Source organism: Lathyrus oleraceus, chromosome 3 (assembly GCF_024323335.1).
Source record: "Lathyrus oleraceus cultivar Zhongwan6 chromosome 3, CAAS_Psat_ZW6_1.0, whole genome shotgun sequence".
Lineage (NCBI taxonomy): Eukaryota > Viridiplantae > Streptophyta > Magnoliopsida > Fabales > Fabaceae > Lathyrus > Lathyrus oleraceus.
The window spans coordinates 478,572,438-478,600,227 of NC_066581.1; the positions used below are offsets into that span (position 1 = coordinate 478,572,438).

The 27,790-nt window shown below is 37.1% G+C and overlaps 1 long non-coding RNA gene across 1 annotated transcript in view; it reads right to left on the reverse strand.

Moving 5' to 3' along the window:
• Positions 1–3,848: 3,848 nt before the first annotated feature.
• LOC127128818 (uncharacterized) overlaps positions 3,849–27,790 on the reverse strand; it is a 40,886-nt gene continuing 16,944 nt past the window's right edge. The window contains exon 3 of the long non-coding RNA XR_007806042.1: positions 3,849–4,060. This is a non-coding gene — a long non-coding RNA (uncharacterized LOC127128818). The remainder of the gene's footprint in view (positions 4,061–27,790) is intronic.

The window sequence follows — 27,790 nt, forward strand, 5'->3', positions numbered from 1 at the left end:
TAATCCAACATTGACTTCATTTTGTGAATAAATCTAACTTGTAAATATAACTCACTTCAAGTTGTTTTTTTGGTTTCAATGGCCACTTGTTAAACCTTTTCAAAACATTAGTCATAGGTTTGAGTTATCATAGTGGTTGATGTAAATCTCACCTCATCCTTAGTGATTGGATTATAAGTCTTCCATGCTTATTATAGGGTTAACCCCTTCACTAGTATGTTGAAGCCTTCCTCACATGGTGGATTGTTGGTTTAGGTTGAGTTTTCTCCCTTTAATAACAAAAGACCTTAAGGCTTTTGATCAAATCAATTCACCAATTTTTGAGATTTTTACCCCGAACTACAAGGTTTTGATCCTCCTTTATGATGGTATGTAGGCAATGGGTTCATCCATTCAAACAACAAAATTTGTAAATATAATCTATTCTCTTCTTATCCCTCCAATCTTTTGCACAGATCTTTTTACAAATACCAACCTACAACACATATTTGCAAAAAGGGTTCCCTTAGAGTACAAAGGATGTTTTGGGTGCGTAAAACCTTCCTATTTCATAACCAACCCCCTTACCTAGATCTCTGACATTTTTATTAGTTTTTTATTTGAAAAACTTCTTACCTTGGCTTTTGTTCGCTTTTTAGCCTTTCCTTTGGACAAATAAAAGTGCGGTGGCGACTCGAATTGTATGTTGACTTTTGGTTTAGTCAATAAACCCAAAGGTAACGAAAACCCCGCTACAGTACCTAACAGTTCTTGAGGGATATATAGGATGTGTTCTTGGACAACACGATGAAACAAGTAGAAAAGATCACACAATCTACTACCTAAGCAAAAATTTCACCGACTGCGAGAGAAAGTACTCACTATTCGAGAAGACATGTTGTCCACTTGCAGAGGCTGCCAAACACTTAAGGCAATAGATGCTAACTCATACAACTCTCTTGATCTCCAAAATGGATCTGATCAAGTACATTTTTGAAAAGCCTGCTCTCATAGGAAGAGTTGCTCGTTGGCAGATGGCACTAACCGAATATGACATCCAACATGTCACGCAGAAAGCCATCAAAGGTAGTGTGTTTCGACTTCCCTAATGAAGAAATTATGTTCATTATATATTGTAACATTCCAGACCCGGAGGAAGGACCCAAACTAGGTTCACGATGGACAATCGTGTTCGATGGTGCTTCCAATGCCCAAGAAAATGGAATTGGGGCAATCATCACCTCTCAAACCGGTTTTCATCTACCTTTCACTACAAGGTTGTTCTTTGATTGCACTAACAATATGGCGGAGTATGAAGCATGTATTTTCGGCATAGAGGCAGTCATTTATTTAAGAATCAAGATCCTTGGAGTCTATGGAGATTCAGCCTTTGTAATCAGCAAAGTTAGGGGAGATTGGGAAGTTCGAGATCACAAGTTAATCATGTACAAAGAGAATATCTTGAAGATAACCCCATACTTTGAGGAGATTATGTTCCACCATATTCCTCGAGGGGGGAACCAACTGGTATATGCTTTAGCCACTCTGCTATCCATGTTTAAGGTTATGTGGAAGAATGAAGCACCATCTATCTGCATTGACTACTTGGATGAACCAACATACTATTTGGCAGCCGAAGAAGACTCTAATGGTCATCCATGGTTTTATGATATCAAGAGATATTTGGATAAGCAAGAATATCTAGTGAATATATCCATTACGGATAAAAAGTACCTCTAAAGCCTCTCGACTAATTTATTCTTAAGTGGAGATGTACTTTACAAGCGGAATTATGACTCGGTCCTGCTCAAATGCGTGGATAAACACGAAGTAGACTAAATCATAATTAAAATTCATGAAGGCTCCTTTAGGACGTATGTCAGTGGGCATATAATGGTTAAAAATATCTTGAGGGCATGCTACTATTGGATGAAAATGGAGGTTGAGTGCCACCGTCATGTGCAAACATGTCATAAATGCCAGATCTACCACGATAAGATACATGTGTCATCGGTTCCGCTGAATGTCTTGATATCACCTTGGGCTTTCACCATGTGGGGCATAAACGTGATTGGGCGCATCGAGATTACTGCCTCGAAAGGGCATCTCTTTATCCTTGTAGTCATTGACTATTTCACCAAATGGGTGGAAGTAGTCTCGTTGCAAACGTTACAAAGCAAGTGGTTGCTCGCTTCTTGAAGAAGGAAATTATATGTAGTTATGGGGTCCTAAATAAAATCATTACTGATAATGGTTCTAATCTCAATAACAAAATGATGAAGGAATTGTGCAAAGACTTCAAGATCAAACACCATAACTCGTCGTTGTACCGTCCAAAGATGAATGGTGATGTTAAGGCAGCTAACAAAAACATCAAAAAGATCGTTCAGAAGATGGTAAAGACGTACAAGGATTGGCATGAAATGCTACCATTTGCTTTGCATTGCTACCTTACTTCGGTACACACTTCCACTGGGGAAACTCTGTTCTCTCTCGTGTATGGCATGGACGAAGTACTGCCTATTGAAGTAGAGATTCCTTCTTTAAGGATATCAATGGATGTCAAGTTGGATGAAGCTGAGTGGACACAAGCAAGATTGGATCAACTTAATCTCATTTATGAGAAGCGCCTAGTAGCCATTTTCCATGGGCAAATATATTAGAGGCAGTTGAAGAGGGCATTCGATAAGAAAGTTCATCCTTGAAATCTCAAGGTTGAAGATTTGGTATTAAGAAAGGTTATGATGATTCATACATATCCGTGTGGAAAATGGACGCCTAACTATGAAGGTGCATGTTGTACCCCAAAATTTCCCCTCCTCTTTTCACCTTTTCATCCAAACCTTAACTTTAGAATCATTTTCATACCCTTATGTTTCATACATATGCATCAATCATTCATTCATACCTAGTGGCTAATCATTATGGATTCAAAGTTCTTGACTTGCAAAGCTAGGATTTTTGGTGTGGATAAAACCTTAGAGGTTTGGCTTGGATATTCATCTGATCATATGGGTTGTGAAACCCTAATGCTTTAATCTTTGGGACTTGAATTCAACAAAGTTCCATCATGGTATTTCTCAAAGGCCTCAAACCCTGGTCTCATGTTGTTTTGGTTGTAAGGCTCCATGGATGGTCTTTAGGTCTTATCTCGACTCTTGAACCCTAGTTGGGGGTTCATATGTTGAAGACTTGATTAGGAAGAATCTTGGGCCATCCAAAGCCTTTTATTGAAAGAGGTGTTATTGAAACCCTAATCAGGAGCCTTGGTTCTAGTATGCCTTGTTGGCTTTACCTTTCACCTTGAGGTTTGTTTAAACCAAAATTCATTAGAGGATGGTTTCTAATCATTATGGTATGTATCATCAATCATCACATTTTTTCTTGCTTATGGAAATCAATTCAAACAAGTTGATCATTTAACCTACCTACTTGGGGGTTCATCTAATCTAAAGCCTTGTCCAAGATTCCATCCATGTCATGTGCATCCAAGTCCATTAATCCAAGCCTTTGTTACATTTCTTCATACCCCATGGTATTCTTAGTCCATTTATTTCATTGGTTCCATTATGCTTCATGGGCATATTGATAAGTCACTTGGTGCATTCGTTGGTCCATAATGCAGTGGTTATTGGTGCCCAGTCTATTATCCTTGATTCATAGTCCATTGGTTTTTATCCATTATGTCATAATATAGTCATGATCCTTTGATTTGAGTCTTTTAATGTTCATTCTTAATCCATGAATTCATTCAAAAGTTTCATGGTAAGTTATGGCATAAGCATAAACATGGAAAGCAAAGTTTTATTTTGAAATAAGTCATGTATCCATTCCATCATAAAGAACATTTTATTCAAATCAATGTCCATTCATTCATACAGTTGGCATTTACATCAGTTACAAAAGAAAACACAAAAAATACAAGTTTTGTGAAAGTTGACTTTTGGTCAAATGTTGACTTTTTGGTCAACCACTTGACCAAAGTCAAGTAACATGTTTTTCATCCTCTAAAACTCATTACATCTTCATTATCCTTGCATTCCATGATATTCCATGATCATTGACTTCATGAATAAGAAACCTTTTTTTTGTGAAATTTGCCATGCCTTGAAGATTGCTTTGAAACCATGTTCATACCTGCAAAACCATACCAAGTTCATCATGTCATTTAAGCCAATAAGCAATACATTCATGATTCACCAAATTGCAAATGACATAAGGATGCATACCATGTAACAATGCAAGCTTAGCAACCAAAACCACAAGACCTTGACTTTCAACCACCACCAAGCCATGATATTTTAAGCAATATGCGGCCAAACCAATTCCTACTATTCTACACATACCTGACCTGCATCAGGACCTGAACATTCCATACATTATTGCAGTCAACACATCCTGATGCTACACAGGTATAACCCTACATCATGGTCATCATTTCCCATCCAACTAGCCTGCAACAGTCAGCATGTAATGATCAGACAGCAGGCCAGTCTATTCCCAAATTGAGCTAAGCATCAAACAAACATCAATTCCATAGGTTATAGCTTAACATTAAGATTTCCTCCAAATTGCAACAAGGTATAATAGAACAAGCATACCAATCCATTAACAGAGCAATGCAATAACAACTTAGTCTATTGGTGCATAAGCAGCCCATTGACAATTATTAGTTGGCTTTAATGGACCCATGTACTAATCATTCAAGTTTTATGACATTGTATTCATTTCACAACCCAAACAACCCAGTTTTAATTCATTAATCAATTCTGCATTTTCCATAGTTTTGGTGCTAGTTGAATTCATTTTATCTCAATTAACTAACATTACCATAACCTTTCAAGCCATTGCAATTAGTGTAAAACAAACATAGCATAACAAGCATATCATGGACATTCTAAGGGTAATCAAACTCAACACAAGATCAGATGTTAACAAATAATTTCAATGATCAAAACTCATGACAGTACCAAACTCCTTAACATGACTCAAAATCCATAACAGTTAACTAACACAGAGAAGCATGACATAATAGTTCAAGCAGCCAATCAAATCCACATAACAGTTCCAATAGGATTCCCAAGTCCCTTAACAGTTATCCAGTTTTTCCATTTAATCCATTCTAAGTTATTTCAAACCATAGACTAGTTGCTGCCAATTCTAACTGAAACTAACCTAAACTAATTCAACTAACAACTAACATCATAACAGAATTCAACTGAATTACACTAACACACTAACCATTAATAACAAACCTTCCCTAATTCTTAACAAACTGACCTAACCTGCCCCATTATGTTACAAGAAAATCCCCTATAATAGGTCATCATTGCCAATCATTAGAGGAGGACACATCACAATCACAAATCTCAGAATTTTCGCTCTCACTCTATTTTTGATCAATCCCAATCATCTCCCTCTCTCATTCAAAGCTCTACTCTGAACTCTATTGAAGCTTCACATTGAAGCTTCAAGAAGAGCGAGCTCAACCTTGCGTCATTCTCAGCTCAATCGTATCATAGAAGTTCATAAGAGAAAGAGTTGAGTCAAAGAGGAAGTGAAAGAAGAAGAAGAAGCATACGAGGTTGTACCTAATAATCAAGTGATTTTCCGTCTCTTACTTCGTCTTCTCCGATTCAACGCTTCGCCGGAGCAACCCTCAGCTCCGGAGGTAGGTCCATCATCTCCATTTTGTAGCATTGCTGTTATCATTTCATACCCCCTTAGTTCTTTAGTTCAGTTACATTTTAATTCTAATTTTTAGATCTAATTAGGATTTTCTTGTTAATCCTGTTTACTTAGGTTAATCAAAAAAATTAGGATTTAATTAGATTCTTATGATTTAATTAGAATTTAGGGCTAATGAAGTTAGGATTTTAATTAGAATAAAATTAGGATTAATTAGTTTTTTAATTGATTTTAGAATTTAGTCATAGTTTCTAAACAATTAGGTTTAAATAGGTTTTAGAACTTCATCAAATTTTAGGTTCTAGTTAGAATTTTATTAGAATTTAAAATTTGTTCCTAACTGATATTTCATGTAATTTGACCTTTTTACCCTTATGGGTTATTTTTGTTATTTTAGCCATATAAATGCATGTTCCTTTAGGATTAGAGTTAACTTAGAATAATTAGCTAGTTTGATCAAGTTGATTTTCATGAAGTATCTGATTAACATGACATGCTCCCTTAGGAATAGCTTGTGAATAATATTAACCCTTAGATTAGATTAATCACAATTTTCAAGTTAATTCAAACCATCTGATTCAAGTTGATCAAAAGCAATTTTGATCAATTAAATCCTTTGATCATGTATAATCCCATAGTCTATTCAAGTGATCAAAAGTCCCTTGATTGCTTGATAGGACTACTTCTAATATTGTGGATCTCCAAGCTTCAAGTACAAACTTTCATGCAAGGCAACCTAGTCAAAGTAAGCATCAGATTATACAAGATACATCAAAGGTCAACACTTGCTAACTAGGATTCAAATTGTATGCCATGAGCCTTAAGAAATGAGGAATGATGAGACGGAGTTTCTCCTACCCTTGTCTAGAGTGACTTTGCGTATAGGGCGTAGGCCTTAGCTATTTAAGGCATTCACCCTTATTCATATACTTTAGTGTAATGAGAATCAAACAAAGTGCCAAGTCTTCTTCATATAAAGCAACATCAACTCAAGGAGCAACAATGAGGATTCTTCTCAAACAACTTGTCAGTTATGATAAAAAAAACACGCCATGAGCCTTAAGTAATGAGGAATAATGAGACGGATTTCTCCTACCCTTATCTAGAGTGACTTTGCATACGGGGTGTAAGCCCTGGCTATTCAAAGCGTTTTCCCTCATTCATAGACTTTAGTGTGATTCAAATCGAATAATTGTCAAGCACTCTTCATATTCCATTATCAATCAATCACTTCTTTTTCCTCAATCATCTTGTTGTCAGCCTTAGTAGGCTGAACTACGAAAGCTCTGACTTTCTCATTACACGGTGAGAATACGTAGGCACGAGAATTCAGATTCCCCGCGAGCTACCTTATTTATTTCTACCTTATTCATTGATCTTATCTTATTCATTTTTCTATTCAATCAATATAATCTTTTTGAGATCAAATACATTTTTCCTTGGATTCCATAATCAATGCCTTCCTTTGAACCAAGAGATGTTTACCTTTATGTCAAGCATTTAATTCTCTTTGTTTCTGGTTATGACAAGAGTGGGTATGCCTAGTTTCCTCCACATCTTAGTCTGTACCTCTTTTACTCTTCGGTTCAGGGCTTATTTCCTTCATGAATCCAACGTACCATTCTTCTTTGGTTTCAAATTGTTTGTTCTCCAGCAAGTGATATATTGTTCCTTGTATCCAAACAACACCTTCTTATGGGTCTCATACATATCCTTTTAGGACATTTGTCCATCTTATGAACCAAGATATGTTTACCTTGACGCCAAACACCTATTTCATTCTTTTTGGTAAGACAATACAGTGGGTATGCCTCTGTAACTCCACATCTTAGTTTATACCTCTTTACTCTTAGGTTCAAAGTCAGTTTGCCTTTATGGGTTCCCATGTTACCATTCTATTGGTACAAGTTATATTGTTTATCACTTCAGTCATACCCTTGAATTTTTTTGTCTTGTTAGTCCTAGTTGCGTAGGCAAACACTTCCTTATCTTTCCTTTATCGTCGTGGTTTCGTGAACTATGAATGCTCTGACTTTCTCATTGCATGATGAGAATACGTAGGCACGAGGATGTGAATCCTTGGCGAGCATAATCATAATTATTCCTTATGCCTTAGGGAACCATTCATATCTTTCATGATCCATGATCTACCTTCAATCATAAATCGCTCACCCCAGTGACATACTATTTCTTTGAAACCATATATAATTTTCTTTGGAATCCCATAAATACCCTTTTAGGACATTTGTCCATCTTGTGAACCAAGAGATGTTTTCCTTGATGTCAAACACTTATTTCATTATTTTTGGTAAGACAATACAGTGGGTATGCCTTTATCCCTCCACATCTTAGTCGTGCCACACTTACTCTTGGGTTGCAAATACCATTTCTTCTATAGATTCCAGTATACCATTACCTTTGGTTCTGAACCATACTCTTCAGTCACTTTTACCAAACCCTTCGTTTCTATGACTTTGCTTAATATTCCCCCATCATTCCATTCATATCCATGATGCATTCATATTCTACCGTCAATCACTTCATATGATACACTGTTATATTTGAGCCCAAATACACTATCTCTTTGAGCTCCATCCAATGTCAGCTTTTGAACCAAAAGATGTTTGCCTTGATGCCAAACACTTAATTCATTCTTTTCGATATGACAATACAGTGGGTATACCTTTGTCTCTCCACGTCTTAGTTTATACCAGTTTTACTCTTGAGTTCAGTTTTCATCCCTTGTTGGAGTTCAAACCATTATCCTTTGGTTCAGACCATACCTTGATCACAACTTCTTTTCACCTCCCACCACTAGCCATGAACTACGGAGCTCTGAATTCCTTATTACACTATAAGGATACATAGGCATGATGGCCCTAATCCTCACTGAGCACTCTATCTATTCTTTTCTTTTCCCTTATTCCTTTGTGAGTAATCTTTATATATAACACCCATTCAAGTAAGAACGATCAAAACGGTTCCCATGTAGTATGTTAGGGGTGTTAATCCCTTCCCTTGCATAACTGACTTCCTTACCCAGTTATTCTCTTTCCCCTGGGTTTTATCAATGTTTTCCCTTTCCTTCAGGAATAAATAAAGTTCGATGGCGACTATGTTGTATGTTCGAGCGTTCGATACATTTGGGTATATTTCTGCTAGCTTTAGCTGGCGACTTTGCTGCTTGGAGTATTTCCTAGTCGCTAAAAGGAGTCGAGCCTATTTTTGGTTGTTTACGCTTATTTTAGGTGTTTATCTTTTTGCTTTACTCACTTTATATTATTCACCATTTATTTTATTATTTGTATCTTCTCCTATTCAGGATATCTGTATATGTTGTTGTTCGGTTGGGGTAACGATACATGAGAGAAAAGCTTTATACCCGAGTTTGAGTATAAACACATGATAGTAATGTGACTAGAGTCATATTTGATCTCCGTGGAGTTACTCTGCGATCATGGTTGACACGAGACTTCACACCTAGAGTAGATCCTTTTGAGAGCATCATTGTTTGACGAGTCATTCGTCTAAGGCAATTGTATCTCAAAATGGGTTGTTAACTCTAGGAACCTTTTAGGACCACCCTTTGAGGATAGTACATACATGTGAGGGGGATATTGGGTTTTTGCAGGAAACCAGGACCCTTCATACCTATTTCTCGTGTATACGTCGGACCTTTGAACTTGCAACAAACAAAATATGCAGTTTATCCAGAATATGTCAGAACTCTGATTATATGATATCTCATCATCATCGTATCATATGACATCATTGCATCATAATGTTTGATTTTGTCTGTTGCATTTTCATCTTTTCAGGGAACCCTCTGTTTGTCAGTTCCAATTGTCTACTCAGTTATGGAGAAATTCGACAGGAGGAACACTTATGAATACAAGTTAAGGGACTCTAAGTTTGATGAACTAAGGAAGCTTGGTGATTTCTTGGTTGATGACCGCAAGATGGACTTCAAAAAGGCATATGGTAATTTGTTTAGGGTTCTGTCTACTAAGGAAGACACATGGTTGATCTTCACTTTCGCACAGTTCTATGATCCCATTTTGCATTATTTCACATTCCATGATTTTCTTCTAGCTCCCACGCTGGAAGAATTTGATCACTTGCTTCATCTACCGGTTAAAGATCGGGTGCCTTACATGAGCGAAGATAGTTTCCCATATTCTGCCGTGATAGCACAAGCCTTGCATATGAAGAAAATTTTGATTGATTCTAGCTTTCAAGGAAAGGGTAATGCCAAGGGTCTTCCGTCTAAGTTTTTGTTTGAGAAAGCCACTTTATTTGCCAACACTAGAAGTTGGATGCATTTTATGCTAGATTTTCCTTGCTTATCTATAGTCTAGTTCTATTTCCGATTGTTGAAGGGTTCATTGACAAAGTCGCCATCACCATCTTTATCTCCCAGAATCCAGTTCCCACATTGCTAGCTGATGTTTTCTTCTCTTTCCATTGGAGAAATATGAATAATGGTGGGACTATTAACAGTTGCATTCCTCTATTTCACAAGTGGATCATGACTCACTTTCCAAAGAGGGGACCGTTTACTGATAATGTTGGGGCATTGAAATGGTCGCAGAGATTGATGTTCTTGGATGTCGAAGATGTTATCTGGTATAGTCGTGATTATATTGGGGTTGAACCTATATTTTGTTGTGGGGATTTTCAAAATGTTCCTCTTATCAGTACTAAAGGGGGTTGATCAACTATAACTCTGTTCTCTCACTTTGTCAGTTAAGGTATCCATTGAAGGAAAAGCCTGAAGACCAATAACTGGAAGAACTACTTATAGCTAAAGGGGTTGAGAATCTTGATATGATGAAGAAAGTACGCAGATCTTGGGGTAAGATCCATCATATTGGGAATAAGGAGTTGGGTAAGCAAACATGCACCATGACAGTATCATATTCAGCTTGGGTTAAGTCAAGAGTCAAGATGATTAAGTTGTCATACCCATGGGAACCTTCCATGAGTTTCAAGACTATTGAGCCACCTGTTGCTACTATTTCTGAAATGGACAGGCTCAAAGATACTATCAAGACATTGGAGAAGGAGAATGTCGATCTCTGGTCTAGTCTGGGAAAGTCACATTAGAGAAGGAAACTTTGAAGCTTAATCTCAGTCAAAAGAGGGAGCGAGCTCTCAAAGCGGACACTGGTATTCAGATTGAACAACATAAAAGAAGAAAGGTAAGAGAAGTTTTAAAGGGAACTTATGAGAACCTTGCATCCAAAAAGAAGAAATTAGCCGAAGCCCAATATTGCACATGAAAAATGGAGATCAAATACTAAGACCAGATCAAGAATCTACAAGACCAGTTAGAGAAATGTCAGAAGGGGTTTAAGGAAGAGCAAAGTCGTGTCAAACATCTAGAAGTCACTCTTTCACAACACCAGAGTGATATCGACAAAAGTTTTGAGGAGATTCAAGAACTGAGAGGTCAAGCACACAAGAGTTTGGAAGATAACAATCAGTTGAAGGAAGAAGCCACTCATTGGGAGACCCAAAGTCGTCACCTCCAGGTCCTCCTAGATCAGAATGAGGTGTTTCTACAGGATCTTTTAAGCGGACCTAATCACACTCTATTGTACAACCTTGTTAAGTATGTATAGTATTGGAACGATGGGCACGCACGCTTGGTCAAATTTGTTGACCATGCGCTTGAGGACCTTCCTGGATTACTAAAAGAGGCATATGCTGACATGTTTCCTCACAACACTCCTTGGGCCGCTTTTCATTTTGTATCAGTGTGTAGAGTTGTATTTAAGAGAGTCTAGGATGGTCTTCCTGTAGTTCATTGAACCAAATTTTGAGTTGTAATAATTTTTATTGTTTGTTCCTCAAATGAATAAAAGAGATTTTGTTGAAATATTTATGTTGTCTTACTCCTACTAACTGTATGACTATATATGCAAACTGACATACTTACTCCCTCAAAAACTTTTTCTTTTCTGCTTGCATACACTTATACATTCATGCATTCATGCATTTTTTCTAACAAGAAAACAAAATGCTTACCATATCAATTTTCCACAAACAGCTACGATGACTCGTCATCTCTACTTTACCCGTGCAAGCAAGACTGGGCTCATGGTTGAATACAACTCTGATAATGCCGCTGTCAAGGAAAATCTTACCCAATTCTAGGGAAAATGGATCTTTTTCAGGGTAACATGGAGACCATTATAAAGTATCGTTGTACCCTAAAATGTACCCTCCCCTTTTCTTTTTTTATCTAACTTATAACTTGAGATCCATCTATACTCATTCATGACCCATTCACGTGCATCATTCATTCATGATTAACATTTTCTAACGAGCATCCTCGATTCAAGGTTTATGGTTTATAAAATCAGTGATCTAGCTTGAAGGTTATGGTATCGCTCCTCAGGTGGGTTTAAACCCTAATCAAGGAAGATTTGGTCCTAATGTACCTTGTGGCTTAACTTTCATATGGAGATGATGGAAACCCTAAGTCATTAAGAGAGGTGTTGTCCTATCATATCATGCCTCATCCATTACCAAATACTCCACGTGATCATGGGAATCACCCATTTAACCTAAATAACTACATGCTTGGGATTTCATCTGACTCAAGGATGGGTTTTGGCATTCATACGTGCATTCCACTTGGCCATTCCTAATTTATTGATTCTAGGTCTTTGGTGCTTTCAAATTCATAGGTCGTTGGTCTTTGGTGCATTGTAGTGCATTAATTCTTAATTCATCCATTGTCTTAGTCCATTTGACCCATGCATTCGTGATCCTCATGATTCAAATGTTTTGAAAGTATTGATTGATTTACTTCTAACTATGGCTTAAACTTGGTTTTAAGGAAAAGACGACTTCATTTGACCCATGCATTCATGATCCTCATGATTCAAATGCATTTTTTACAAAAGTTGACTTTTGGTCAACTGTTGACTTTTTGGTCAACCAATTGACCAAAGTCAACTATCAGATTTTCTCATTCCCTAAACTCGAATGTACATGGAATCTTCATTCTTGAATTCTTCCACGTGATTCCATCATTCACTTACTTCATGAACAAGAAATTTCACCTTTTGCATCATAATTTGTTTTTGTCATGCCTTGATTGATTCTTGCCAGGCCTTAAAAACTTACCTTGAGACCATGTTTAATTGACATGCTAATCCTGAATTTCATACATTTTCAACCAAGCAACATGCATTCCAAATCCATTCATCACACACAATAATAAATCCATTATTAACAATCACCCAAATATCTACAACAGGTCAATCCACATTGCATAATATAGAAGCCTAATATTCAATTCTAGTGGGACTTGCATTTCCAAAAGCAGGATAACAAACCAACTGCATCAACAATTCACTAACTGACTAACAATTTCTCATATAAAAAAAGAGACCAAGAGAAATCATTTTTAAACTCCTTCAACTAAAACAGAACTAACAAGCCCCAACTAACCGAAATTCAACTGTAACAGAATGGAATGGAATCATTTGATTATAAACAGAATGTCACTTGCTAGAAATTTTAACAAGCCTAACATAACATCCATGACCACTTCAAAACCAAGCGTATATTCATACCAATGCATTTAGAAACACATTCAAGTCTAAACAAAAGTTTGCACGAATCATCGATGGATAGATCTATGCATTCAGTTCCTTGGCAAAATCTGCTATTGTTTGATGCTAGTAATGGAAACAAAAGGATTTTCTGAATTGACCCGTCCAGTACAAGTGCACCTGACTCCACATCTGGATCCCATTAACCATCACATGTAAAGCCATTCAAATGAAGTCGTCAAACACATGAAAACCAACTAATAGTTCCAGCTGCTACTCTAAATTAACCTAATTGACTAGTAATAAGACTACACCAATAGCAGCAACATCTACCTTAACATGAACATGGCAAGTTATGCAGGAAACGTTGGCGTAACAATCTCGGGTCATCTCATGCCTCACGTTTCTCAAGTTTTAGATTGCTTGCGACTTTAGTTCTTCTTCTGTTACTAGCAGGTACATTCCTATAACATCATGCAGGGTGAAGATTCATCATTTGTGGCTTTACCGACGACAGTGTAATCAAGATAAATAACGGGAAAGGTGTCTAATAAGTGCACATTGCGAAACGTCTTAAAATCCAGATGAAGGTCACACTGACTTACTTTTTCACGACATTGAAGAAGGCCTCTAATAAATGGGGGAGGTTGGAGAGCTGGCAATCCCTCAGACAAGAGACTTTTGTGAACAGGATTATAAGATTTGGAAAATCTGCCGACGAAGTCAAAAACTCATCTTTCAAAACACTTGTATCTAGGGCACTCACAGTGCTTGAATTAAGAAGAGATTTCTTATCTAGAGATCCTCTCCCATTGCAGTAGAGACAGTGATAAACAAATTGCAGTAGAATCCAACACCAGTCATACTTCAACAGATCATTCCGCCCCGCATCCAACGGCAAAACCCAACAACGCTAACCGAAACCATCTGACTTGCATCATACATGACATAAGTTCCACCTGCAACTTTCGAAATGAAATCAAATAAGTCATCGTAACTTACCACTCGCGAAAAATCACCATATGAGGACATGAGTTTAGGAACTCTTCCTTGCTATAGCAGATAGAATAGACTAGGCCATTGCGAATTCTCCAAGGTCCTTTTCAACCATATTCGTGCACCTTGAGTAACCTATCAAAACATATTGCGAAAGTTTAATGCCAACAAGATAAGAAATGAACCCAATTCGGTCACTATCATGAGAAAAAGTGAGTGTATAAGAGATTACATGTGGTTCACTCACCTCAAAAAGGCACGATTCTGCAACACACCAAATTAGAGATTCAGTATGTGTAGCCCTCCAAACAATCAACCGCGAAATTCATTCAGTAAATCATAAACTAACGCAGTCCACTATGACTAACCTAAGAGCAACACATGGAATCATTACTCAACTAACTGAGTTAGCAGTTATAACAAACTAACCACCCTAATAGATTTGGGAATTCCAACTAATTGGAATATGAGATGAATGTGAGTATGAAGACCCTATTGTAGTTGTGTTAAAGAAACTTGAACAATTTGGGTTTCTAGCAGGTATACATGAAGATTGTGCAGTATGTGAACATGATCCAAATAATTGTGATGAGTTAAAAGGTTGTGTGCAAGAGTTGATGGACCAAGGGCTGATACAGTTCTCCAAGTCTAAAGCAGCCGAAGAAATTGCAGTGATTGAACCGATAACTATTGTATATAGGAAGAAGAAGGTCGAAGCTCTTCCTAGGAGGATTCAGCCAATCCATTTTCGTGTTCCTAGTCCGTTTTCGTATCAGAATACCAAGGCGGTGCCTTGGAATTATGAGATAACGGCGTATGTAGGCGGAAAAAAATCTGTATTCCTGACACTGAAATCGTCAACATAACTGGAACGGGAGGCATGACTCGCAGTGGTCGTGTATTCGCTCCAAAATACACTCCTAGGTTGTCTCCATCACCCACAGTTATTCCGCCTAAAGAGAAGGTTCTTCCTACTCCTACTCTACAGGCAAGGGCAACTGTGCCTGCCACTCCGAATATGACGACTATTCTAGTACCAACAAATGTTATTGCTAACAAAGTTGTAGAATCTGAAGTGTCTAAGGGTAAAGGGCCAATGGTTGAAGACGACCAAGTTGAAGATCACAAGAAGAGCATAACTTTTGAGGAAGGACAAAAATCTATATTTTGTCTTTGTTGTTGAGTTTTGAGGCTCACCGTAAAGCATTGCTGAAAGTTCTGAATATCGCTCATGTGATGCAAGATATCACGGTCGATCAATTTGACGGCGTGGTTGCAAATATCACTGCCAGCAGATACTTGGGATTTAACGAAGCAGAGTTTCCTCCTGGAGGAAATGCCCATAATAAAGAACCACACATTTCAGTCATGTGCACAGACTCTCTTCTATCTCGAGTCCTTGTTGATATTGGTTCTTCGCTTAATGTACTGCCGAAAGCTACATTAAGTCAATTAGAGTTTAAAGGGCCCGAGATGAGGACCAACACACTAATTGTTCGAGCTTTTGATGGTTTCCGAAGACAAGTTATTGAGGAAGTGGATCTGCATATCTGTGTTGGACCTCACCAATTCAAAATTACCTTCCAAGTCATGGATATCAATCCAGCTTACAATTGTTTATTGGTAGACCATGGATTCACACTGTAGGGGCAGTCACCTCTACGCTGCACCAAAGATTGAAGTTCATGATTGATGATAAGCTGGTAATTGTATATGGTGAAGAAGACCTGTTGGTTAGAGAACTCTCATCATTCAGATATGTTGAGACAAATGAAGGAATTGTTGAGATTCCATTCCACTCTTTAGAGTTTGAAGAAGTCAGTTCTGCTACCACCAACCATGATCAGTCATCCGCCACCATCCTATCTTCAGTCAGAAGCACCAAGCAGACTTTGGAGAAAATCCCGCTTTCCGTTTGGGGTAAAGTTGTCGACGTGATAGAGAAGCGTGACAGATTTGGTATCGGTTATCGTTTGTCAGCATGCAAGGCAAGCCCAAAGAAGAAGCAGTTCAACCCAGTCAAATTCAGCAGCACCGATTTTCAAAATGATCATACTGTGGCAGTCATCAGGGAATCTAGTGGCAGCAAACTAGGGACCCCTAGCCTCATACGCAGATGTCCTCTAGGGTTCAAGCTCTCCAATTGGACAGATTACGTGATTCCTATAGTATATTCGAAAAAAATGTAATGCATTTTGTTTTCTCAATCCCTTGTCCATGCCCGAGACAAGAGGATAGCTTGTAAGGGCCTCCATGTTTAAGAGTATTATGTGAATAAATAAAAAATTACTTTTTGCTTGCAAAACTTGTGTTCCCTTTCTTTCAGTTATTTTCCCTTTTTCACTAAAACAACGAAATGGAAAAAGATTTCTTTTTATTTTTTCCATTTTATTAGAAAGCATACTAAAAATAAGCTCATCATATGCAGAGCAAACAAAACTATTGATTACAATATGAGAAGAATCGACTGTAAATCTGAACTTCCAGTCAACCAAGCTGAAGATGACAATGAGGAAGATTGTGAATTACCAATTGAACTAGCACGGCTCCTTGAGCACGAAGAAAAAGAGATTCAGTCGTATAAAGAACCAGTGGATGTTATTAATTTGGGTTCTGAAACAGATAAAAAAGAAGTAAAAGTTGGGGCATCTCTTGCCAAGCATGTACACTCTGAGTTGGTTGAGTTATTGCACGAGTATGTTGACGTCTTCGCTTGGTCATATCAAGATATGTCAGGGTTAGACACCATCATCGTTGAACATCACTTGCCACTCAAGCCTGAATGTCCTCCCATCTAGGGGTGTTCAAAACCAACCCAATAGAAAACCGCAAACCAAACCAAACCAAACCGAAACCGCAAAAAACCGCATTTGGTTCGGATGCGTTTGGGTCATTTTTTTACAAAATCGCACGGTTTGGTTTGGTTTGTGGTTTGTATTTTGCAAACCGAACTAAACCAAACCAAACCGCATTATGTTACCATCTAATCTTCACTTATCCCACATCCAATCCAAAACTCAAACCTAGAATGCCCTTAACCTTACAATTACAAACGGTTTTCTCTTACTCACACTTAGGGTTTCAATTTCAACCTTCTTAAATCTCTCCTAGTAGTACCGCACATTCTTCTCGTCTTCTTTGCCATGTACATTTCACCTTTTCTACTCTAATATGTCATCTCTTATGTTCTTTCTTTTTCATCTTTTATATTATTGTTTTATCTTTCAATTACATTTTTATCTCACATTTCTTCTCAATCTTGCATCTCTTATGTTTTTTTTCATCTTCTCTAATCTCTCTTCTCATATGTTTTTTTATGTTTTATTATAATGTTTTTGATATTATTTTATGCTACTATTTTATGCTACTATTTTATGCTACTATTCTATGCTACTATTTTATATATTTTTTTTATTCCACTTTTTTTCTAATCTAATTTTTTGTATATTGAATGAGAAGTTTTTGTCTAAATATGATGAATTTTGATGTTTTTTACTAATGTATGAATGGCTAAAGACAAAGTTATGTTGTTCTCTATAGGTGTATGTATGGCTAAAAAAAAATATTGTAAAAAACCGAACCAACCGAACCAATCCAAACCGCATTCATTTGGTTTGGTTTGGTTTGGTTTAATTTCTAAAAGTCAACCGAACCAAACTGAACCGCATGTTTTTTTCTCTTGCGGTTCGGATGATTTTTATCATTAAAACCGCCCAAACCGCACCGCGAACACCCCTACTCCCATCAAGCAAAAGCTCAGAAGGACCATACCTGACATGGCACTCAAGATCAGAGAAGAGGTTAAGAAGTACTTTAATGCTGGCTTTTTGGCCATTTCTGAGTATCCTCAATGGGTTGCTAACATCGTTCCGGTTCCTAAGAAGGACGGTAATGTTAGAATATGTGTAGATTACCGAGACCTCAATAAAGCGAACCTAAAGGATGACTTCCCCTTGCCTCATATTGATGTTTGGGTTGATAATACATCTCAGTTTCCCGTCTTTTCCTTCATGGATGGGTTCTCCGGGTATAATCAGATAAAGATGTCGTTAAAAGATATGGAGAAGACAACTTTCATCACACCTTGGGGAACTTACTTCTACAAGGTAATGTCGTTAGGCTTGAAGAATGCATGGGCAATGTATCAATGTGCCATGGTAACCCTCTTTCATGATATGATCCATAAAGAGATTGAGGTTTACGTGGATGACATGATTACCAAATCCAGAACTGAGGAAGATCACTTAGAGAACCTGAGGAAATTGTTTTCCAGACTCCGAAAGTTCAAGTTGCATCTGAATCCAGCTAAGTGCACTTTTGGGGTCCGATTCGGTAAGCTCCTGGGTTTCATAGTCAGTCAGAAAGGTATTGAGGTTGATCCCGACAAAGTTCGAGTCACTCAAGAAATTCCATATCCCCGAACAGAAAAAGAAGTCTGAGGTTTCCTTGGTCAACTCAATTACATCTCCAGATTCATATCCCATTTAACAGCTACATGCGAACCGATATTCAAACTATTGAGAAAGAATCAATCGATTACATGGAGCGAAGATTTCCAAGCGGCATTCGACAAAATAAAAAAGTACTTGCAAGAACCACCAATTCGCATACCATCGGTTCCTGGTAGGCCTTTAATTATGTACCTCACAGTACTCAATGAATATATGGGCTGCATTTTGGGTTAACACGACGACACAGGCAAGAGGGAACACGTCGTTTACTATCTTAGCAAGAATTTCACTGAATGCTAGACAAGATACTCACTTTTAGAGAAGAATTGTTGTGCTTTGACTTGGGTCGCTCGACGCCTGAGACAATATATGATTTGCTATACCATTTTATTGATATCCAAAATGGATCCGATAAAGTACATCTTCGAAAAGCTTGCTATTACGGGTAGGATTGCTCGTGGTAAATGTTGTTGACCGAATATGATATCTTGTACGTGACCCAGAAGACAATAAAAGGGAGTGTTTTATCTTACTACCTTGCTCACCTACTTGTGGAAGGTTATCAACTGTTGAGGTTTGACTTTCTAGATGAAGACATCATGTTTATCAGAGACTTCACTATATCAGGCTCCGAGATAAGCCCTGAGGAAGGCCCCAGACCAGGATCGTGATGGACGCTCGTGTTCGACGGTGCTTTCAATACTCGTGGTCATGGAATAGGTGCAGTTATCACTTCTCCAATCGGTTTCCACCTTCCATTTACTTCCAGATTATGTTTTGACTGCACCAACAATATCGTAGAATATGAAGCATGTATCTACGTTCTGGAGGCGGCCATCGACTTAAGGATCAAGATTCTTGAGGTATATGGTGATTCAACTCTGGTAATAAAACAGGTAAATGGTGATTGGGAGACTCGAGATAGAAAATTGATACCCTATAAAGAGCATATCAGAAAACGGGTACCCTACTTTGATGAAATTTCTTTTCATCATATTCCCAGGGAAGAAAATCAGTTAGCAGATGCTTTAACTACGTTGGCATCTATGTTCAAAGTCAAATGGAAGAATGAAGCGCCAACTATCCATATTGACCACTTAGATGAACTGGAACATTGTCTAGCAATCGAGGCCGATCTTGATAATAAGCCCTAGTTCTATGACATAGACATTTTTGGAGAAACAGCAGTATCATGAGGGTATATCCATTACTAATAAGAAGGCTCTGAGAAGACTCTCTTCTAAGTTCTTCCTAAGTGGGGATGTGTTATACAAATGAAATTATGATTTCGTACTACTTAGATGCATGGATAGGCACGAGGCTAGTACGATCATAAAATCCATACATGAAGGCTGCAAGGGTGTACATGCGAAAGGTCCTGCTATGGCCAAGAAGATCCTTCGAGTTGGTACTACTGGACGAAAATGGAGGTTAATTATTACAACTTTGTTAGAAGATGTCACAAATGTCAGATATATGGTGACAAGATCTTTGTGCCACCAACGTCGTTGAACATCTTGACCTCTCCATGGCCTTTTTCTATGTGGAGTATTGATATGATTGGGATGATAAAGCCTAAAGCTTCCAACGGTCATCGATTCATCCTGGTTGCCATTGATTACTTCACGAAATGGGTCGAAGTTGCATCATATGCCAATGTCACTCGACAGGTGGTTACTCGGTTTATCAAGAAAGAGATAATCTGCCGCTACGGAATTCCTAGCAAGATCATCACTGACAATGCTAGTAATCTTAACAACAACATGATGAAAGAATTATGTGAAGAGTTTAAGATCGAGCACCACAACTCCTCACCATACCGGCCCAAGATCAATGGCGCCGTAGAAACAGCTAATAAGAACATCAAAAGAATCATCCAGAAAATGGTCAAGACGTACAAGGACTGGCATGAGATGTTACCCTTTGCTCTGCATGGTTACAGAACCTCGGTCCGCACATCCACTAGGGCAACTCCGTACTCGTTGGTGTATGGGATGGAGGTCGTCCTACCAATCGAAGTTGAGATCCCTTCACTCAGGGTCATGATGGAGGTTGACCTCGATGAAGTTGAATGGGTTCAATCACGGTATGATCAGCTGAATTTGATCGAAGAAAAGCGATTGAATGCCATCTGTCATGGTCAGTTGTACCAAAGACGCCTCAAACAGGCTTTTGATAAGAAAGTTCTTCCTCGTGAGTACCGCGCAGGGGAACTCGTGCTCAAAAGGTATTCTGCTATTCACTCAGATCCTCGAGGAAAATGGACTCCCAACTATGAAGGACCTTTCGTCATCAAGAAGGCCTTCTCGGGTGGGGCTCTAATCCTCACAATAATGGATGGGGAAGATTTTCCATCTCTAGTGAATGCAGACATAGTCAAAAAATATTATGCCTAAAAAGAAATAATAAATAAAAGCCCGCTAGATTAATCCTCACAAAATTGATCTAGGCAAAAATGGCTATCCCGATTGACCAAAAAATGAATTGTCCATGCAAAAGTTAGGGACCAAATGAAATATAAAGCTCGCTAAGTCGAAAACCCGAAAGAGCGACTTAGGCAAAAAGGAGCATCCCGGTAGCCGAAAAGAATAAAAAATGTCCAAGCAAAAGTTAGGGATAAAGGCATTGACTATGATCCTTGAGCCCACTACGTTACAAGCTAGATATCGGACGGTCAAAGATCAATCCAATCATCATCAGTCGAAGCAACGTCTCAGAAATCAGATTCTACGGTGGACAACGGCCAATGTTATAATCAATGGAAAAATACAAAAAATATTTCCCATTGTCATTTCATTTATTTATTTTTCAATTTTTGGCAACATCCTCCTCAAGGGTTCTTACGTCTTTGTACACACCATATGTACAGTTTTATATCAATAAAATTCAGTTTCTTTCATCAATTATTTTTCTTCTTATGTATTTTGTATCCAAAGACATAATGCGTTAAAACCTCGGAGAATAATAAAAGCTACACTAAATGAATACTTGGCGCATTACCATAAAATCCCGATGAACTAAAAGATGATCGGTGGCTGGAAAGTCTCATTGGAACGCCTGTGTCATCTAGATGATTGCCCGGTAGAATCATGTACCCCGGCATTCCCCAACAGGTAGATGGATCCGTGATGGCAGTGTTAACGCCTGGACTTCATAACATTAACATTTTAATGACGAGTCGGGATCCCATCTATAACTAAGAACCATATCCCCACAAATAACATCTGTCTAACCAAATAAACATTCATGCATCATGAAAATAAAGCATGTGTCATGCAACACATATCCATAATCTCTCCACCAAAATATCAAAAAAAAATGTATGACCACCCGTTTCGGCAAATTTTTGGATACATCGGTATTTAATCCTCTTATACGTTGAACACATAAAAAGCTTCCGCAATTCTTGTATTCAAGTCCAAGAAGATTAAACAGGGGCAGCTGTTGTACCCTAAAATTTGCCCTCCCCTTTTCTTTTTTTATCTAACTTATAACTTGAGATCCATCTATACCCATTCATGACCCATTCATGTGCATCATTCATTCATGATTAACATTTCCTAACGAGCATCCTCGATTCAAGGTTTATGGTTTATAAAATCTATAATCTAGCTTGAAGATTATAGTATCGCTCCTCAGGTAGGTTGAAACCCAAATCATGGAATATTGGTCCTAATGTACCTTGTGGCTTAACTTTCATATGGAGATGATGGAAACCCTAAGTAATTAAGAGAGGTGTTGTCTTATCATATCATACCTCATCCATCACCAAATACCCCATGTGATCATGGGAATCACCCATTTAACCTAAATATCTACATGCTTGGGATTTCATCTGACTCAAGGCTGGGTTTAGGCATCCATACGTGCATTCTACTTGGCCATTCCTAATTTAGTGATTCTAGGTCTTTGGTCGTTGGTTCACGGTTCATGATTGCATTGGTTATCAACCTTTTGGCCCATTATGCTTCATTGTTCCATTATACTTCAGAGTGCATTGTAGTGCATTAATTCTTGAGTCATCCACTAGTCCATTTGACCCATGAATTCATGATCCTCATGATTCAAATGTTTTGAAAGTATTGATTGATTCACTTCTTCTAACAATGGCTTAAACTTGGTTTTAAGGAAAAGTTCATTTTGAAATCAAACTTGTTTACCTTCAATCATAGAGATCATTATATTCAAATAATACATTCATTCATTCAACTAGCACTTACATCATTTATAAAAAAGGAAATATAAAAAAAATGCATTTTTTACAAAAGTTAATTTTTGGTCAAATGTTGACTTTTTGGACAACCAGTTGACCAAAGTCAACTATCAGATGTTCTCATTCCCTAAACCCTAATGTACATGGAATCTTCATTCTTGAATTCTTCCATGTGATTCCATCATTTTCTTACTTAATGAACAAGAAATTTCACCTTTTGCATCATAATTTGTTTGGGTCATGCCTTGATTGATTCTTACCAGGCCTTAAAAACTTACCTTGACACCATGTTTAATTGCCATGCTAATCCTGCATTTCATACATTTTCAACCAAGAAACATGCATTCCAAATCCATTCATCACACACAATAATAAATCCATTATTAACAATCACCCATATATCTACAACAGGTCAATCCACATTGCATAATATAGAAGCCTAATATTCAATTCTAGTGGGACTTACACTTCCAAAAGCAGGATAACAAACCAACTGAATCAATAATTCACTAACTGCCTAACAATTTCTCATCAAAAAAAGAAACCAACATAAATCATTTTCAAACTCCTTCAACTACAATAGAACTAACAAGCCCCAACTAACCGAAATTCCACTCTAACAGAATGGAATGGAATCATTTTATTACAAACAAAATGTCACTTGCTAGCAATTTTAACAAGCCTAACATAACATCCATGACCACTTCAAAACAAAGCGTACATTCATACCAATGCATTTAGAAACACATTCAAGTCTAAACAAAAGTCTGCACGAATCATCAATGGATAGATCTGTGCATTCAGTTCCTTGTCAATATTTGCTACTGTTTGATGCTAGCAATGGAAACAAAAGGATTTTCTGAATTGACCCGTCCAGTATAAATGCACCTGACTCCACATCTGGATCCCATTAACCATCACCTGGAAATCCATTCAAATGAAGTCGTCAAACACATGAAAACCAACTAATACTTCCAGCTGCTACTCTAAATTAACCTAACTGACTAGTAATAAGACAACACCAGTAGCAGCAACATATACCTTAACATGAACATGGCAAGTTACGCAGGAAATGTTGGCGTCACAATCTCGTGTCATCTCCTACCTCGCGTTTCTCAAGTTTCAGATTGCTTGCGACTTTAGTTCTTCTTCTGTTACTAGAATGTACATTCCTATAACATCATGCAGGGTGAAGATTCATCATTTGTGGCTTTGTCGATGGCAGTGTAATCAAGATAAATGAAGGGAAAGGGTGTGTAAGAAGTGCACATTAAGAAACGTCTCAAAATCCAGATGAAGTTCACACTGACTTACTATTTCACGACATTGAACAAGGCCTCTAATAAATGGGGGAGGTTGAAGAGCTGACAATCCCTCAGACAAGAGACTTTTGTGAACAGGATTATACGATTTGGCAAATCTGCCGACGATGTTGAACACTCATCTGTCAAAACACTTGTATCTAGGGCACTCACAACACTTGAATTGAGAAGAGATTGCTTAGTTACAGATCCTCTCCCATTACAGTGGAGACATTGATGAAAAAATTGCAGTAGAATCCAACACCAGTCATACTTCAACAGATCATTCCACCCCACATCCAACGGTAAAACCAGTGGCGGAACTGAGGGGGGCGTGGGAAGGCCACGGCCACCCCCTCAACTTTTTTTTTAATTCATATATATTAAATTACTAAAACATCCTTATTTTAAATTAAAATTATTTTTTATTTTTTTATTTTTCATTCAAAGTTAGGTTAAAATACAGATAAGGTAAAAAGCTCTTACCTTTCCTTTCTTTCTCATATGGGTTTGCTACCGGCACCGGAATCGGAATAGATTAAAGTGATCGACATATAACAGGTAAAAAACTTTATTCATTCTTCTTTTATAAAAAGTAACAAATTAAAGTGATTGCTTGATTTGTGTTGTAGAGATTTTTAGGGTTCTTCTTTCTTGATGTGTTAAAATAATCTATATGAGGTTTATTAAGTCAATTCATAACACTGTAATTTACAAATATAGTTATACACTATAATAAGGTTTATTTAATCATTGTTACTGCTAATTTCTAATAGTGAAGTTACCGGTATTTGAAAACGGATTAAAGTTGATTAATTAAGTTTATTAATTTTGTTCTCTTTTAATTTTTATGTTCTCTAAATTGATTTTTGGATCTGATATGATATTATAGGAAGAGTAAAGATGAATAATAGGAAAATTGATTCTTTTTTCAAAAGGAAAGCATGTGAAATTGAAAGAGAAGAGAGAGATGAAGAAATTATAATCCTGACATCCGAAACTGAAACAGTTCTTGAGAATCCAACAATTGAAGAGCATCATGGTTTTGAAAATTCTTTGGAACGCGATCCTGGAAAGCGTCCTCCGATTTGGCAATATCCACAAAATCAAGTGGATGTAATACGAAGAGATTATCTAAAATGGGGTCCATATCAAATTCATTTAGAAAACTATCCTTTGTTCGATAACGAGGATCATCCGAGAAGGTTTCAACATACTTGGTTTAGCATATTTCCATCATGGTTAGAATATTCACCATCTGAAGATGCCGCATATTGCTTACCATGTTACCTTTTTAGAAAAAAACTAAGTGGACGTCCCGGATCACTTGTCTTTATTTCTATGGGTTTTAGAAATTGGAAGAAAGTTAGGAATGGAAAACATTGTTCCTTTCTTAAACACATAGGGAAGGATCCTAGCTCACCACACAACAATGCAATGAAAGCTTACCAAGACTTGTTGAATTAAGATGGTCATATTAGAAATGTTATTCAAGTGAAAAGTTCAAGTCAAAGAATGAATAGTCGGTTATGACTCAAGACTTCAATTGACACTGCTCGTTGGTTAACACTATAAGCTTGTGCTTTTAGGGGTCACGACGAAAGTAGCAAATCAAGAAATCAAGGTAACTTTCTTGAGTTATTAAAACTTTTAGCATCCTACAATGATGAAGTTGCAAAAGTTGTGTTGGAAAATGCTCCATAAAATTGCAAGTATACTTCACATCAAATTCAAAAAGAGCTCTTGCAAATTCTTTCTAGTAGGGTGAAAAAGAGTATTCGTGAGGAAATTGGTGATTCCAAATTTTGTATCGTTGTTGATGAAGCTCGTGATGAGCCAAAAAAGGAACAAATGGCTCTTGTATTAAGATTTGTTGATAAAGTTGGTTTAATACAAGAGAGATTTTTTGATGTGGCACATGTTAAAGACACCACATCTTTAACTCTTAAGGAAGCAATATGTTATATACTTTCTCGACATAACCTTGATGTTTCTAACATTCATGGCCAAGGGTATGATGGTGTTAGAAATATGAGAGGAGAATGGAATGGTTTACAAGCCCTCTTTATGAAGGATTGTCCTTATGCATACTATGTTCATTGTTTTGCTCATCGGTTGCAACTTGCTTTAGTTACATCATCAAGAGAAGTCAAACATGTTCATAAATTTTTTGAGAAGCTGATCTTTGTTGTGAATGTTGTTTGTTCTTCTACAAAGCATCATGATAAGTTACAAGCTGCCCAATTAGAAGAAATTGCTTATTTGTTAGAGATTGATGAGATTGTAACTAGTAAAGGTGCAAATCAAGTTGGTACATTGAAACGAGCTAGAGATACTCGTTGGGGATCACATTACGATTCAATTTCTAGCTTAATAAACATGTATGAAGCAACTTGTTTAGTTTTACAAAAAAATGCAAAAGATAGAGGGAGTTATGCTACACGTGGGGATGCAGATAGTTGTTACAATTACTTGAAGGCATTTGATTTTATATTTATTTTGCACTTGATGAAAGAAATCATGGGAATAACATATATGCTTTGTCAAGCCTTACAAAAAAAATCAAGATGTAGTTAATGTTATAAACTTGGTTCGTTCAACAAAACATCTTATTCAAGGTTTAAGAGAAAATGGTTGGGATATATTGTTTACTAAAGTGGTATCTTTTTGTGAAAAGCATGGTATTGAGATTCCTGATCTTAATGATGTTCATTCAACAACAAGATTTGGACGCTCCCGTCTTGAAGAGAATCAAGTCACGATTCAACATTACTTTAAAGTTGAAATCTTTTTCACTACCATTGACAAATAGTTACAAGAGTTGAATAGCAGATTCAGTGAGCAGGCAATGGATTTGTTAACTCTTTCTTGTTCTTTATCTCCTAAGGATGGATATAAAGCTTTTAGCATTGATACTATTTGTTCTTTAGTTGAAAAATATTATCCTATGGATTTTAGTGATCAAGAGAAGAATAATTTGCAATTTCAACTCCAACATTTTCTATTTGTTGCTCGTCAAGCATCAAACTTGAATAATTTATCAACTATTCAAGAACTATGTTCATGTTTGGTTGCATCTGGACAGACTGAAACTTACTTCTTGATTGATAGACTACTTCGTCTTATCATGACTCTTCCCGTTTCTGCGGTCATAACTGAGAGGTCTTTTTCAGCAATGAAAATTATTAAGACTAAGTTGAGAAACAAGATGGATGATGGGTTTCTTGGAGATAGCATGACAGTATATATTGAAAGGGAGATTAGTGCAAGCATTAGTTCGGAGTCAATTATTGACGATTTCAAGTCACTCGGAACGCGTAAAGCATTACTTTAAGTTAGTTTTAAGTCATGTAATTTAAATTTTTAGTAATTAACTTTGTATTTATTTTAACTTTAATATTTTATTTAAAATACTATTTACATTTTATTTTTAATCTTTATTTTACGTTAGCGGCCATCCCAAATTTTTTTATCTGGCTCCGCCACTGAGTTCGGAGTCAATTATTGACGATTTCAAGTCACTCGAAATGCGTAAAGCATTACTTTAAGGTAGTTTTAAGTCATGTAATTTAAATTTTTAGTAATTAAATTTGT